This window comes from Varanus komodoensis, unplaced genomic scaffold, assembly GCF_004798865.1.
Source record: "Varanus komodoensis strain SLA01 unplaced genomic scaffold, ASM479886v1 scaffold74, whole genome shotgun sequence".
Classification (NCBI taxonomy): Eukaryota; Metazoa; Chordata; class Lepidosauria; order Squamata; family Varanidae; genus Varanus; species Varanus komodoensis.
The window spans coordinates 2,307,448-2,324,855 of record NW_025336401.1 but is presented as its reverse complement, the minus strand read 5'-3'; positions in this window follow the sequence as shown (position 1 = coordinate 2,324,855).

Sequence of the window (17,408 nt, the reverse complement as noted above, 5' to 3'; positions counted from 1 at the left end):
AGCACATCCGTCGCGTAGTTCTCTGCTGTTCTTTTTTACTGGCAGTCTGGAAGGCGAGGCAGAGTGTGAGTTAATGTGCTTCGATCATTGAATCTCTATGCAAAAACCTTGTGAAGAGGGCAGTGATGATGAGAGAACATGCTTTGAAGCTTTCCTACCTAGCCTTCTAACGAGAACTGATGCTAATTTCAGTTTATGTGCTTGGTAGCCGTATTTTTAATGGCTCGGCTTGACATAATTTAACCTTTCCTTCTTCTCAGCTGTGGGGCTGAAGGCATCTGACAATGGCATTTCCTGAATTCATGCAAATTGAATCTTAACTTGGGTCTTCTTGCAATATGACTCTTTCCTTTGTGATGCTAACCGAATAAGGCTGGTGACACACCACATAAAACAGCTTTACTAAAAATTGAAAGCACCCCTCCGCATCTTGCTGCTTGGCCGAACAATCCTCTGTGCATCTACTTAAGAGCCCCTTCTTCCTGTGTCTCAATGAGGTTCTCAGCCTTCTCCAGAGCTGGTTGCATCAAGCAATCTTTGGAGCACTAAGGAGATTGCTCAACTTAAAGGGGGGGGGGCAGCAACAAAATCCATTTTACATAGGGGGGTTTAATCAATTGAAATGCCAAACCTGCATCTCCAGTGAATCCTTTGATTTTTACAGGGAGAGATAATCAAGGCTTGAATTCAGAAGGCACCGCTGTGCTGCCCTATTGGCCGGCTGGAGGAGATGCAGTTTTGTTTTCTGGCGTGCATGGGTTATGAAAATAAAAAGTGCTCCCTTTTCTTTTGTGTATACTGTTCGTTGTATATAGGGGCTGTTTGAGTATATGGGTTCAATTTTTGTCATAACCATGTGCATTCTACTGATTTCCACTATAAGCCGCTATTTATCATGTCCATTTATGACGGCGAAAGGGGGAGGGAGGCGACTGACTTTGATTGTGTAATTTAACCATAGAGTTGATAAAATAAAACTTTAATTACCGTCTTCGATTGTGGGTTGGTTATTTAAATTGGATTTATGCAGGTGCTGCACCTTGCTGTCAGCCAGATCGCTCTCCGTCCGTCAAGCGAGCCTGTGCAGGACGGTGGGAGGGGAAGGAAACGCTTCCAGTCCACATACAACGGGCCTGAGCAGCGTTGTATTCTGGCCCACGAACTGAAACCCAGCAAGAAGCATGGTCAGGGTGGGGGGGGGGAGGAGGAGGAGGAGGGCAATGAACACCGAAGGTGCCCTTTGCTGCGTTTCCTCTACTTGGACTGGTAGCAGCCGCTCTCCAGCTCCTGGGCAGGAGATGTCGCCAGCCCAACCTGGAGATCCCTGGGAGTGAACTTGGGACCCTGTGCATGTAAAGCAAATCCTCTGCCACTGAGCTACAACCCTCCTCCTAAAGAGAAAGCAAGATACTGGTCCTCATGGTTCTGAAATAACAGCTGTTTTTAGCAGGAACACAGGAAGTTCAAGTAAGACTCCATTCCGTATCATGCTGTCTGTGCAAACAGGTGTCCATTGAATGTTTTGGACTACAACTCCCAACAGCTAGTCGTTGGGGGTGTGAAGTCCAAAAAGTTGCCTACCCCTGGTTTATGTATTTATTTAATTGGTTTAAGATGTTTGTGTACTGTCCGACCACTGCTGTCTCGGGGCGGCTGGCCGTGGTTTTGGCAGCAGCCGTTCCCAGCCCTAGCTGAGATCGGACCTGGTGTTTTCTCTGTTGATTTGATTGTCTTCATTTGTTTGTTGGTTTATCTACTGTGCTGCCCAACAGCCGAAGCTCTCTGGACAGTTCACACGGTACACTAAAAATGCACCATACTAAAGACATGTTAGGACACCATAAAAAGCTGACGATACAAAATCTAAAACTAAATTTTAAACAAGAAAAACAATCTTCAAACCTGAGTAATAGGGGGGGGGGGGGGGGGGGGCGGGTCTACCTTGGCTTGGAAATGAACCTTTGCACCAACTCTGAGTCTTCAGCACCTTCTGAACTGCACCTGTTCAGACAGCCTTCCCGGAACAGCGATCTCGGCGTTCGTGTCATGCAAGAGTTTACTGTGTCATTTTACTGCATGGTTTGCACATTGCTCAGAAATGTGTTTAATGTTAGCAAGCCTTCGTCTTTATTTTTGTCGTGATTATAATTCCTGCTACTGTTAGGCTTGTATACCATCCAACTGGCAAATGGCCCTGGGGAGGTACCTAAACATTACCAGCAGAATCACCCTAAATGAATAATACAGTAAGACGTGTCCCAAAATTATAATTAAACATGAAATGTACTGACAACACTGCGAACCCAGCCGTCAAATTAATACACAGCAGTTTAAAGGCCAAATGCCTGCAAAAAGGAAGGGTCGTCACCTGCCCCCCAAGTGTCTACAGTATGCAGGTAAGGAGGGGCACGATCCTACGTTTGCTTAGACAGGAAAAATATCCTACAGCTTTTTAGGCCTGGCTAGGGCACGCTGGGAGTTGTGGGACATTTTTATGTCAAGACACAAACACATGGATTATGCTTTGTGTGAATAAGTCACATTTCCTTGGTGCACGCTGCTGGCGTGGCTCTCCTTTTTCTGCATCAGAGAAGCTCTTCCCTGGCGTTCGGCCGATGCTTCTGATTGTGGAAGGATGCTTAGGGTCCAGGAATCTGATCCTTGGCATGGCCAGTTGACCCGCTTTGAAGATGCCACATTTGGGAGCGTTAACTCCTCTGCAGATTCTTGTGCACCTGCTGAACTGCCCCCCCGCTGACCGATGATCTGCTAGGGTGCCGTTGCCACTCCCAGTCGCTTTCAGGCATGCTCTTCCGGACCAGACCTTCCACATTGCAAAGCCTTTCCATGGCTGCCCTCCTGTTTGCTGTTCTGGCTTGGATGCCTGTTGGAACCGAGGAATCTTTCTTGTCCTGAACTAGCCCCTTGGAGTGTTGAAGCCAGTATCGACAGCACTGACTGGCAGCAGCAGCAGCCCCCAGGGTCCCTGGGGATCTGACCTACGTCGTTCCACATGCAAGGCAGGGCTCTGCCCCGGAGCCATGCCCGCTTCCCTGCCTTGGCACTTAGCGTGCTGCCAAGGGAGCCCAGCCTTGCCCCGCACGCACAACCCCTGCCCTGCTGTGTGCTGAAAGGTGCAGGTGCCGGTTGTCCAGACGAGAATCGTGGAGGCCCACCTGCCTTGGACTGTCTGCACACCCACCGCGGGCGCCTGGCCCCGGAGGTGCCTGGCCAGAATCAACGCGGCCTCCAGTTGCTCTGGCGTGTCCTCATTTCCCAGTTCCAAAGCCGCAACAAGGAGTGCACTGACCGCACTGATAGCCCACCTTTCTTCCGCGCATGGCAGGGCCAGTGCCTGGCCCAGGGTCACCCGCTGAGCTGCAGGGCCACCGGGGGGCCAGCACCCGATGGCCTTTGAGCTCCCGTGGGACACGCAGCCCTGCCCGCCCCCACTTTGCCCATCCTGTTCGGTGGAACAGCCGTTCAGTCCCCAGACGCTGGGCTGTCTGAAGAGGCAGGGGAAGGATGTGGCTGTTGCAAGGGCCTCCTCGTGAGTAGGGTGTGCCCCCAGCAGGACCTCTTCCCGGAAGCCTCTCCTGAGCCACAGCTGGAGCTTGGGTGAGGCCCGAGCAGTTCCTTCTTGAACGTCCTGGTGCCTGGCCGTCCTTCCAGCAGCTCCAAGAGCTGCGTCCTGCCGGGGAATGCGGAGTGGGAAGAGCGCGGCAGAAGGCGATCGACGCCGTCGAGGGGCTGAGCCACGACTGCAGTTATTCAGCCTGGAGAGAAAAGGCGAGTGTGGGAACCCGTTGGAGGTGGGCAAAAGATGCACAGTGGAGACGGGGGCAGTTCTCTCGCGCACAGAACAGGTCGGCGCAGGGGCTTCTTCCCACAGTGCAGAATTAACCCACGGAATCCACGTCCACAAGAAGCATTGATGGCCACCAACCTGCACGATTCCCGGGGGAAAAGCTGCTCTTTCTGGGTGCTAGTCCAGGGGGCTCAGTGTTGCCTCCAGCCCAGAGGTGGTGTGCCTGTGTGCACCAGTGGCTGGGGAGCATGGGTGTGGGGGGATGCTGTTGCACCCGTGTGCTGTGGGCAGTTGGCGGCTGTGTGAACGGGACGGGGTGGAGCGGGGATCTGGCCGGCAGGGCTCTCCTTACGTGCACGAGGACTCCAGCTTTCCCGTGATCACCGATTTGTGTGACGGTACCCGTTCAATTCTGTTCCTCTTTCATTGCGTTGCTTCTGTGGCACTTTTTTGCCCAAAGCCCTGCAAAGGGAGCATTCCTGCCCCCTGAACGTGGCCTGGATATCCCACCAGGAATAGGGAGGCAGGCTTGCAAATGAACCCGTGCTGGCTGGGGCTGAGGGGAGTTGTGGTCCGGCCCATTTGGAAGGCAGTGGTTTGGGGAAGGCTGACCTGCATACAGAAATGGCCTTGGCAAGCTGTCAGATGTTGGACACCAAACCGGCAAAGAGCCTTCTGTTTTATTCCTGATGGTTCGGCTCCAGTTCCTGTTCCTCTGAGGATGTGAAAGTTTTTACATGGAAAACTTTCGTCCCTGAGCTGAGCTCCTGTTGGGGGGCTGCTAACTCATATTACACAAGCTGGAAAGCTGTGTGCCTCTTGAGCCCAAGCCTGCATGTTTGGCTGATTGGGGCTTTATTTATATTTTCTAGGTACAGAAAATATGCATGATATAGAGGGTTGGAAGCTCTCAGCAACATTTAGGCAGAATCTTGCAAATATTGGGGGTCTTCCATTCTATTATTTTTTTTACCCTGGACATGTACATTTAGCACCCAAAGTTGAGACATTTAGTCTTTTCAAGCTGTAATTTGTATAAATGTAATGATAATACAGGTGTTTGTAGCTGAAGAAAATAGTTTTCTGAGAGTGGAATGCCGTTCTTACTACTTATTCGGCTTGAATACCTTTCAATAAGGGCACAGTTTAGCACTATTAATATTCAGAGGGATCTGAATTATTGGAAATGAGAGCAAGCTGGAGAGCTGTCTAAAATACGCCATCTTGGATGCCTCATTTTTATTGTAATTCGCAGTTTGGTGTGATCATGTTATGGGATTACCATAAAATGATGCATTTCATATTTAGAGGGTGCAGGTAAAGAACAGATTGCATTTCTTATGGCATTCTCTGATTATTGTGATTTTCCACTCATTTCTATTTGCAAGTACGTGCCCACTGTGCATGTCAAAATTTTCTGCTGCACCGCTGGTTTTTGTCATTACTCAGGGAAAATGCCCTCCTTTTGCTGAGTGACTGGGCAGGGACAAGGCAAGAACGCTGCAGGCGGCACAGCTGACACAATCGCACGAGGACCCGCTGGGAACTGGTTTGCACAGGGCCTTGATGCGCCTTTTCGATACTCTGGTGAAGTGCACAAGGATTCATACCCTGCCTGTGGGTTTCCCATGGGCAAGCGGTTGGCCACTGCAGGAAGAGAATGCAGGATTAATTAAGCCTTGGGAGTGGAGTGGCTCAATTTCTCTTATGTAAACTCTGCCTCTGGCTTTATTCAACAGTTTTGGGAAACTGAGTAAGCATATTTCATGTCATCTTCACTTTAAGGAGCGGACTAAAAGTTTATTAACTTGACTCTCCGTGCTGAAATGACGCAAACGTATAAGGCAGGCCAAGCAAGAGGAGGGGGGAACTAAAATTAGAATTCTTTTGGTTGCATGAGATCGGCGGGAGAGGCCCTTCTCCGGGAGCCCTCCGTGAAAGAAATTAGGAGGGTGAGTACCCGGAGGAGGGCTTTCTCAGCGGTGGCGCCCAATCTATGGAACACGCTCCCCAGAGAGGTCCGCCTGGCACCGTCGTTATTTGTTTTTCGGCGCCAGGCGAAGACCTTTTTATTTAAGCAGCATTTTAAATGTTAATATTATTGAATTTTATCTGGCCAGGGTGGCTTATTTTATTCTAATGTATATATTTTAATTTGTAGTTATGTGAATCTAATTTATTGTTGTAAGCCGCCCCGAGGCTTCGGCGAATGGGGCGGCATAAAAATGTTTTAATAAATAATAATAAAATAAAATAAATAGCTAAGGCTTCCAATTCTGACCTTAAAAACACTGCATTCCCTCTTTCCTGGGCTTTCCTGACTAGAGGACTGGTTAGCCCACAGCACTGGCCACCCTAAGAGATTCCCCACCCCAGCACACCCCCCCTTGAAACTTTGCTGTCTTCAAGGAAATACGTGCAACCCAAGTCCATACAAAAAAACACGCGCAAAGCATCTCTGCAGTTTCACCGCATGGCCACCAGCCGGCAGCAACGCCACGCTTACAGTGCAGCCATCTGCCGCGCTTGCTGTGAGGCTGACCTGGCAAGATTCTGAAGCATCAAGCGAAGGTTTCTGAACCCTCCTGGTGGCTTCATATCAAGGTGCTTTAAAAGAAGCCAGGGGGCGATGGGCAAGCTGCCCTCGAGCACCATCATGAGCTGGGCTCAAAAGCTGGAGAGTCCCCTGAGCTGCGGGTAGCCCTTAACAGGCCTGTCTTGGTCCTCCAGGAATGGGTCTGATCCTTTATACCAGCCACTGAAGCAAGTGAAGCACTTGCACAAGGCCTTGAAGGCACCAGAAGTCGTAGACACAGAAACAGTGAGTCAGAAGGGGCCTCCCGGGCCATCTAGTCTGACCCCCGGCTCCAGCCGGCTCCGCTCACAACATGCCCGCCATGCGCATGCCCAGCCTATCCTTGAACACCCGCACCAATGGGGCCTCAGCCACCTCCCATGGGAGTCCTCTGATGCCTCCCCAAAAGCACAGGACCAGGGTTGCTGCGACACTCCATCCCAGCTGGAAAGAGCCAGGCACCTGGCCTGCTGCTGACTGTCCCACATCCCTCCCCAGGTGTGCCTGGGCGAGATTACGATCTTTGCCTCCCAGCCTGTCCTTTTGGATGCTTCCCCACATCAAGGGAATGTGCTCAGCTAGTAAGAAGGGTGGCAGATGGAACACTTCCTGCCAGAGGAAGTGACGGTGCTGCCCCAGGGGGCGATTACATCAGCCACACCTGCGTTGGGTGTTCGCTCTCTCCATAAAATGATTGGGGGGTGGGGGGTGAAGCAGTCCCCTGCAAGGGAAGGGTGCAACTTGAGGGGAGATGTGGTCTGAAGCCTCCAGCTTGTGTCTGGAGCAGGGGCGTGGAGAGGGGGACCCTCTTCTCCCTCGGGCACAGCGCGTGAGCCCAGCTGGGCCATCGCATGAAGCCGACAGGTGTGAGACCCAGGCCAGATGGAAGGACGGGCTGCTTCAGGCCCTGCGGGAGTCACTTGCACGGGCCTCCATGGAGGCCAGCTATGTGGGTGGCTTTAAGGGGGGTGGGCAAGTTCATGGAGGCGGCAGCAGCGGCTTTCCATGGGCATCAGTCCTGGTGGCTTCTTGCTCCTTCCAGGTGGGAGCCACTGTCCCTCCTCTGCAGCCTGTGGACCTCCCTTTGGGGCAGCCGATTGTGTGAGCGGCTGCTGGACTGAACGGACTGCTCTGCTCTGAGCCGCCATCGGGACCCTCCTGAGGAAGACTGCGCCTTCCTCCATGCCCTCGGGCAAGCGCATGCCCTGCCCCGTGTGGAGGTCCTTCTGCCACTTGAGCCATGCCCAGCTCAGCTCCCTCCCAGAGGTCCAGACCACGTCCCTGATCCGTGCAAGGTGGGAGAGAGGGGTCCCCCTGCACACTGATTCCTGTCACATGGCAGTGCAGAATGTCGCGCTCCTGCAGCCTCCTCTTTGAAAAGCTTTTCCCCCTAGATGTAGGTTGTATTTCACTACCCACAGGCTGCGTCCTTAGGCAGGGCAAAGGGCTGTGTGAAGGCCCGAGGCGGGAAACTCGATGCAAATGACCCCCAAATGTTGCCTCGGGATGGTCCAACTCAGGCATTTCCCTTTCCCGAAGGAAACTGCGCTTCTGCTCCGGAGGAGGGGAGAGGAAACCCTCGCAGGCCCTGAGCCAGATTCTCCCGCAGGGAGCCAGCCAGTCCAGGGGTAACCAAGGCAGCGGGGGCAAACATACCCAAGGGAACCCCGGGGAACAGCGGAGCTGCCCCTCTCTTGCCCCCCTCTCGGGGGGTAAGAAGCCCCCATCCCAGCAGCACCAGGAGGGCTGGGCCCCTCCGCGCCCAGCCGCTCTTCAGGGACTCGACTCGAGTCTGCTCTCCAACCAGCCGGACCTGTTCGGGCTGGGTGGAGAGGCTTAGCTCTCTTCCTTGCACGGATTTCCCGCACTAACGTCACCTCACATGGGGTCAGGCTGCCACTCGGCACAGTGCAGCCCTGCTCCCCAGCCCGGCTCCCCCGAGGCAGAACTCGGCGTGAAGGACCCCTGCCTGCCCCAGTCTCGGAGACCCGCCCTCCGTGGGCCCCCTTCCTCAGCATCGTCACCCGCCGCCCCGCGTCTGTGCTGCCCTTCGCTTGTCGCGGCCCGGGCCGCGGCACAAGGGCGGGGGCTCCTCTCAGCAGCCCCGTGCTCCGGGCCGAGCGAGGCGCAGGGGAGCAAGCAGGTTCCCATGGCGAGGGAGAGGAGGAAGCCCAGGGGGCTCTCGCAGGCACTCAGCCGCACTTTGACCGAAGGTGGCCAGGGGAAGTCTCGAGGCGGGCGTAAGTCACGAAGGCCCCGCCACTGCCGCGGAGGCCCCGTTTCCCATGCGCGGTGTTGGGAACATTCAGATAAATCCTGGCAGAAAAGGGTTACAAAATCAAACCGTTCTCAGAAGGCACCAGCATTCAAGCCAGGCTGCTGCTTCGTGTTGCCGTTGCCTTCAGAAGGTGGCATTCTTAGCAGGAGCATCAGGATCGGTGAGGAAACAGCTGTGCTCTCGCTAGCAGCAGAAAGCCTGAAAGGACGTGTCCATTTGCTTCTGAGCGGCCCACCTGAACAGCTAGTCCCACAGAGGCCAGCGCCTGGAGTGTGGTTGTCGCACCAGGCTGCCGGAACGGTTCCTCCATCAGACACCTTTGCACGGTTAGACAGGCAGACCCGGCCGACCTGAGCGGTCGAGAATTTGCCAGGCTGAGCTGTCAATACAGCAATCAGTCATGTTTTCCTTGCTCTTATTACCAGTATTTCTGAGGCATTTAGAACATGTCATGCCTAAAGACATCAGGATGCTATTGCACTGGGATTACCTGGAAGCCTCACCCTCTGTATTGGTGTATGTGGCTAGCAGCTAATAGACGTGTCTGTGCATGGGCTGCGATTTGCAGTCGGTGGTGGAGAGCACGACCCGCTGCAGGGGGCCTGGGCGATCTCACCAAAAAACCGCTGGGGTTCAAGGTGATCCCATCTTCCCTGAGGGTCTTGGTACCCCCTTCTCACCATTAGTAAAGAGACCCTGACAATGGCAACCCTGCCCAGATGGAGGGTGGGCTCTTCGCAAGGACCCTTGATGCGTGCCAACCTGTAAGGCTGGCAATTCTTCTGACGAAGGGCAGCCTTTGCACAACTGAGTGATCCGAAATCAAGAAGGAAAAGGCTGGTGAATTAAAAGCGGAAAGGGGGACTTCAAGGTGATGGGCTTTGAAGGTGATGAGGAGTGTTGAATGTCTAAATGAGTAAATATGTTTGCCGGCAGCAACTCTTCTTTTCCCTCCTGCCCCCAGGAAGGCACTCGTCCCGCCGTGTTCTTCTCTCCGTCCAAGAGAGGATAATTAATAAATTCGGCTTGTTGGGTCTGCATCACGCCACGTTGTTGCCCTCCTTGACTTGAGAAATGATTTCTCCGAGAACTAATGAAGGGTTTGGCTGTTTTAATTCATTTTCTCAGATTAGATTCTGAAAATAACCTGAATTATTCTAATAGGCAGTTAGGTCCCTGCGGAGGGTTTGGAAGAAATGAAGCTGTGAAGAGGAGAGGCCGTGAGGATCTTTCGAGATATTTGTGCTGGCCAGACACAGCGTGGCCCGGGCGACCCGTCCTTGTTTTGGGCAGCGCGTGAAGGGCACCCACAGCTGGGCACCCCTCTCCCTCCGAGACTTGCGAAGTAGGTGCATGGAGGGCCTCAGCTCCAGCCAGCCGCAGTCCTGGCCACAAAGGCCTGACTCTCGCCCTGCTCTGAGCACAAGTCTGCAGGAACACCGGCCAGCACATGCGGCTGTGGCAAAGGCGCGCTTCACAAACCGGCTCTGGCCACACTGCAGGGATCCTCCTGGCTCGATGCCCTTCAGCGATGCAGCCCTGCTGGCTGCCCAGCCATGGAGGAAGCGGCGCACGGTGCTGGGGGAACCTGGGCAGAAACAGAAGCCACTTCCGGGCTCAGGGCATGCCGGGGTGTCTGCTTGGGCAAAGCACCCCCTTCTGCTAGGCTCAGCACAGAACTGAGCAGTGCCATCCTGGCGGTCATCACTTTGGTTCGTCGTCAGATGGGCTCGGGGGGGGGGGGCAGAACCCAATTACTGAATCGTAGAACTTGCTCCTCCAAGCTGTGGCTTCCTGGCAACCAGGCCATGTGCCACTGCCTGTGGTCGCTGCACCAAAGGTTCCTGGCGGCTGCTCTCCCAGGGCAACCTGGCTGGCCGCTGGCCGCCCAGCGCTGCCCCTTTTCCCCTCCCTCCCACACACCGAGCGCTCCGTTCTCGCTCCCCTGCGCTGGGTGGCCACTGCAGCCAAGTGTTCTTGGGCTTCCACAAGCCAAACGGCTTCTGGCAAGCGCGTTTGATGTTGGGCTGCAGACTGGGGAGCCCCCAGTTCTAGTCCCCCTTCAGCCAGGAATTCATTGGACGGCGCTGGACCAGTCATTCACTCCCAGCCTAACCCACCTCGCAGGGTTGTTGTTTGGAGGATAAAATGAAATTCTCTAAACCACTCAAGTCGAAAAGGAGGATACAGATGCAATGTGATATTTAAAATAAATTTAATGATGATCTCTCTTCTTGGCTGTTTTGGCTGTATAAGCGATGGCACTCATGCCTGACCAGTGGAAACGCATTCACAGAAATGTAGCAAGTCAGAAGGGGACTCCCGGGCCATCTAGTCTAGCCCCTGGCTCCAGCTGGCTCTGCTCATATATTCGTATATTTATTTCCTCTAGGAATGCATTTTATCCCTACCCAAATTATCAGCTGCCACCACTTCCCTTAGTTAACTATACATACGTGTTTGTGTAGACACAGATCAATTCTCTGTCTGAATGTGTGTGTCCATCTGTCCCTCATGGACCTGGTACTGCCAGTCCACTTCACCAGTCCTCAAGATGACAAAAACAATCTGCCCTTTCTTCCTTCAGATGCCTTTGGGAAGTCAAGCCTCTTTGTGTCTCGCATGACTCGACCATCGAAGTGGCTTTCTTCTGGTCCCTGTTGCCAAATTCGGCCTATGTTGTCTCTTCAAGGAGCGCCAACCCCCACTGGTCTTTCTGAAGGTGTGTGGAGCAAATGCATTTTCCCAGGGATGTGTGTGAGATGGATATATAGTGGGTGCACACATATTATGTTCTTACCTTGCACGATGCATTCATCTCCAGCGAGAATAAATGAGAACTGTGAGGCATCTCAGAAATCAGTGGCAGAAAGGGTGGTCCTGGCTGGGTTACAGATCAGGCAAAGCTGTGCGTGTGTGTTCAGGCCACGCTCCAAAATGCCACTTCCCGCTTTCTCCATCTGGTGGGAAGTCTCCTCCCAGGACGAGTCGTCTTCTGCTGATTGCAGGCTGCACCTGGTTTTTTTAATTATTGGGGTTGCGTGTGTGTGGTGCGGAGGAGCCAGGAGGGCAACGGATTCATGGGAAGACCAGCAGACTGTGAGCAAACACCCGCCCCACGTGCAAATGCCACCCAGGTCCACATTCACGCGGTGGCCTGCAGCACGGCCCTCCACCCTCCCAAATGGCAGCAGGTGCTGAACGCGCAGGCGACCCGACGGCACGCCACACGCCCGGCCAGCTTCTCGCGACACCCTGCCTGGAGACTTGCAGGGCTTGCGGGGTTTTGGGACCCTTTGACTGGCCTGATAAAGGCACTGCGACCAGGATGGACCTGGCGCGCTGCTTCCCGGGAATGCTCTGCGCCACCGACTGGCCAGGAACGCGCGGGTGTCCCGGCTCCAGCTCGTGCGCGAGCAGCTGTGCTCACAGGACGGGTTACTGGAGGGCGGCAGGGTTGTGGCGCGCTGCAAACGGGCCCCTGGCTGCCCCCTCCCCCCCCCACCAGGATTCGCCTCCTCCCTGGCAGCGTGGCAAGCTGTCGGCGTTCACAACAGGAGCCCGCGACGGGCAGTGTGCAAACACACCGCCTTCGCTGCCACCGTCATTCTGCCGACTGCAGCTCGGCCCGGCCTTGCACCGCCTCGCGCTCCCCCGAGCGAGCTGGAATCTTGTAATTACACGGAGAGGGCTTTTTATTCGGAGGTAAACAGAAGGCCGACCTGGGGCTTGGATCTCAACACTGCCCATGGCCAGAATCCAGTCCGAGCGCCGATTTGCAACCACGGAGGGATTAAGGAAACTGGGATCCGTTGTTTTCCAAGCTGCTAGGCACACTCAGAGCCAATGGCTTTGTGTGTGTTGCTAAAGTCACTATTTAAGGCGCTCCTACAGCACCCTTCCTCAGGATGGATCCCAGGGCAGTGGAGGCAATTCAAAGGCATTTCTCCAAAAAATATGGAGAAAAATGCAAAGCCCCTCCTGCACAGGAAAAAAACTCAGCTGAAAGGCTTCTGTCCCATTTTTCTTCCATAGCCTGTAACCTGATGGAACCGCAGGGCCTCTAACTCCCATCCTCTTGAAGCCTTGATTATACTGGCTAGGGTGGATGGGAGTTGGAGGCCAAAACACTGGAAAGCGTGTCTCCAGGCTGTTTGCCAAGATGGTCTCCCGATCCCTGCGGCCGAGGCTGGGCAGACCCGGAATGCTTCACTCCAGCCATGGACGAACCTCACTTATCTGCGGACCGTGGCCCGGGTCTGGGCTACTCCTTTTTCTGCCTTTTTCTTACTGCGTATATGGTCGGCAGGGTAGTCGAATCAGCATGGGAACTCTGCGGTACCTGGCACTACAGCTTCCAGTGTGCCTGGTCCTTGGTCATGCTGGCCAAGGCTGATGGGAGCTGAGGTCCAAAACCACTGGAAAGCACTAGGTGATGGTCAGCTGTGCTGCACACTTTTGCCACGACGACTGCTGCTCCTTGATCCACATGCATGTCACCAAAGGAAGGTCCAAATCTGCATCCTCTCAGTAAGCACTGGCTGAACATCTGAATGTTGCTGGACCACAGCACCCAGCTGTGGCAGGCATGCCGTGGGAGGAGCCGGACGGAGCCAGGGGTCAGACTAGATGGCCTGGGAGACCCCTTCTGACTCGCTCTGCTTCTATAAGTCTACCCCAGCAGCCAGGCTGACTGGGGGTGATGGGAGTTGTAGTACAGTTTGGAAAGGCTACAGAAGGCACTGGTCAATAACTCCATGCAATTTGGAGCTGCTGTCTGGGGGCAGAGGTGGAGAACTGCAACTGACGCCAGGGCTTTCTATCCTGTTTAACTCATGCCTTGAATATTATGGGATTAGTCCTGGCATATTTGAAACATGGACCCGATACTTGCAAGAATTCCTCAGGAATCTCAGCCGAGGTATCACATCGTTTCAGGAACACAGCTGTATGGCTGCGGGGAGAAAAAGTGAAAAAGCAGGAAAAGGTGGAGTGGCCAACAAAGCAAACACTGCCTTTGCCCCCCCCCCCCCGCATCCGTGGTGCTTTCTCGGGTGATGCTTAGAATGCTTCTTACGTCTGAAACGTGCTGCCGGAGTAAACAAACACTGCCATAGTTGGAAGGCGAAAAGGAACCCTAAACCTGGCCGTCGTTTTCAACATTCAGCTGCTGGGCTAGAAATGATGAGCAAGTCATGTTCTGCAGCATTTGGACTCAGGTGAGCTGTAGCTGGCTTTCTCTCGGAAGGCAGAGGACAGCTGCCCCTCTTTAGGTGTTAAATTGGGGTGCCTTTGCCCTGGCTGGGGTATGTGGGGAGAGATGAGCCCATTTTCCTGTCTGAACTTGCCTGCTGAAATCTCTCTCCTGCCTTCTGGTTCAAACGCACCACTTTTGCAATGTGTGAACTCTACACAGGCCGGGAACAGTCTGCACACTTCCCTGCATTTCTTGTCCACAGGCCTTTGTAGTCACACCCTGTTTGCTTTCCTTCAGTATGAATGCATCTCTGCCATCTGCCAGCTGAAAACAAACCCCCACACCTGCGGAGAAACAGGCAGCCTCCCGAGAGCCGAGGCCACGCTGGAGTCATGCCGGCTCCAGGGTGCTGTGGGCTCTCACTGCCCCTGCTGCAGATGTGGACTTCCCTGGGGAGCCCCAGCCAGGGGAGGGCGTTGTGTTGACGCTCCCCAGTCGCTCAGGGGCAGAAGTGCCAAACCGAAGAAGCCCAGGGGTGGGGGACTAGATGTGGCCGGAGTCCCCCTTCCCCCCTTCCCGCAGGGGCAGCTGCATTTCAGCAAAGCTGCCTTCAGGGCAACCATGCGGGGTGGGGGGGGGGCAGACGGCTGCTCCTGAAGGGCATCACACGCTCCAGGTTGCAGCTGTGGGGAGGCCAGCTACCCGGCTCACATCTCTCCGGCCAGGCGTCAACATGCCATTAAGGGAGCCCTCCCTTGCCCCTTCATGGATCACTGCCTTGCCGTGGTGAAGGGGCTTGTGTAGCACAATGAAGCGATGAGCTATGCAGTGCAGGGCCACCCAAGATGGACAGGTCACAGCAGAGAGCGCTGACAAAACGTGATCCACTGGAGAAGGAAACGGCAACCCACTCCAGTATCCTTGCCCTGAAAACCCCATGGACAGTACCAAAAGGCAGAAAGATATGACGCCGGAAGATGAGCCCCTCAGGTCGGAAGGTGTCCAATGTGCTACTGGGGAAGAGCAGGGGGCTAGTACTAGTAGCGCCAGAAAGAATTAAACGACTGGGTTGTGGATGTATCTGACGGTGAAAGGAGAGTCCGATGCTGCAAAGATCTATACTCCATAGGAACCTGGAATGTAAGATCTATGAATCAAGGCAAGCTGGACATAGTCAAACATGAGATGACAAGACTGAACATAGACATCTTAGGAATCAGTGAACTAAAATGGACAGGAATGGGTGAATTTAATTCAGACGACCATCAGGTATACTACTGGGGGCAAGAATCCCTCAGAAGAAGTGGAGTAGCCTTCATAGTCAATAAAAGAGTAGGAAAAGCAGTACTGGGATACAATCTCCAAAATGACAGAATGATCTCAGTTCGAATCCAAGGCAAACCATTCAACATCACAGTAGTCCAAGTCTATGCCCCAACCACTGGTGCTGAAAAGGCTGATCGGTTTTATGAAGGCCCACAACACCTTCTAGAAATAACACCAAAAAATGTTGTCCGTATCATCATGGGGGACTGGAATGCTAAAGTAGGAAGCCAGAAGTTAACCGGAATAACAGGCAAGTTTGGCCTTGGAGTACAAAATGAAGCAGGGCACAGGCTGGTAGAATTTTGTCAAGAGAATACGATGGTCATAGCAAACACTCTTTTCCAACAACCCAAGAGACGACTCTACATATGGACATCACCAGACGGTCAACAAAGCAATCAGATTGACTATGTACTCTGCAGCCAAAGATGGAGAAGCTCTATACAGTCAGTAAAAACTAGACCAGGAGCTGGCTGTGGCTCAGATCATGAGCTTCTCATTGCAAAATTTAGGATTAAATTGAAGAAAGTAGGGAAAAGCACTAGGCCACTCAGGTATGACCTAAATCATATCCCTGATGAATATACAGCAGAGGTGACAAATAGATTTAAGGAATTAGATCTGATAGACAGAGTGCCTGAACTATGGATGGAGGTTTGCAACATTGTACAAGAGGTAGCAACTAAGACCATCCCAAAGAAAAAGAAATGCAAGAAAGCAAAACGGCTGTCTGAGGAAGCTTTACAAATAACTGAGAGAAGGGAAGCAAAAGCCAAGGGAAAAAGGGAAAGATACACCCAATTGAATGCAGAATTCCAGAGAATAGCTAGAAGAGATAAGAATGCCTTCTTAAATGAACAGTGTAAAGAAACAGACAACAATAGAATAGGGAGGGCCAGAGATCTCTTCAAGAAAATTGGAGATATGAAGGGAAGGTCTCATGCAAAGATGGGCATGATAAAGGACCAAAGTGGCTGAGACCTAACAGAGGAAGAAGTGATTAAGAAGAGGTGGCAAGATTACACAGAAGAACTATACAAGAAAGAGCTTAACGTCCCTGATAACCATGATGGGGTGGTCACTGACCTCGAGCCAGACATCCTGGAATGTGAAGTCAAAAGGGCCTTAGGAAGTCTTAGCAACAACAAATCTAGTGGAGGAGAGAGTATTCTAGCTGAGCTATTCAAAATCCTAAAAGATGATGCAGTTAAAGTGCTACATTCAATATGCCAGCAAATTTGGAAAACTCAACAGTGGCCACAGGATTGGAACATGCAGGGTTTCAAAGAGGTAGAGGAACTAGAGATCAAATTGCCAACATACGCTGGATCATGGAGAAAGCTAGGGAGTTCCAGAAAAACATCTACTTCTGCTTCATTAACTATGCTAAAGCCTTTGATTGTGTGGGTCACAACAAACTGTGGCAAATTCTTAAAGAGAGTGGAGTACCAGACTATCTTATTTGTCTCCTGAGAAACCTATATGTGGGTCAAGAAGCAACAGTAAGAACTGGACATGCAAGTACTGATTGGTTCAAAATTGGGAAAGGAGTATGGCAAGGCTGTATATTGTCACCCTTATATGTTAACTTATATGCAGAGCACATCGTGCAAAAGGCTGGGCTAGATGAATCACAAGTTGGAATTAAGATTGCTGGGAGAAATATCAACAACCTCAGATATGCAGATGATACCACTCTAATGGCAGAAAGTGAAGAGGAACTAAAGAGCCTCTTGATGAGAGTGAAGGAGAAGAGCACAAAAGTTGGCTTGAAACTCAACATTAAGAAAACTAAGATCATGGCATCCAGTCCTCTCACTTCCTGGCAAATAGATGGGAAAGAAATGGAGGTAGTGACAGATTTTATTTTCCTAGGCTCCAAGATCACCGCAGACGGGGACTGCAGCCAAGAAATTAAAAGACACTTGCTCCTTGGGAGGAAAGCTATGACAAATCTAGACAGCATACTAAAAAGCAGAGACATCATCCAGTGGACAAAAGTTCGTATAGTCAAAGCTATGGTTTTCCCAGTTATAATAACGACTGCCTGGCGACAGTGACACACGCGCTGGTGACTTCCCACCTAGACTTCTGTAACGCGCTTTACGTGGGGCTTCCCCTGAAGACAGTCCGAACGCTTCAATTGGTTCAAAATAGAGCTGCCAGGCTGCTGACGGGGACGGGGCGTTATGCTCACATGACTCCAGTCCTCCGTCAGCTTCAC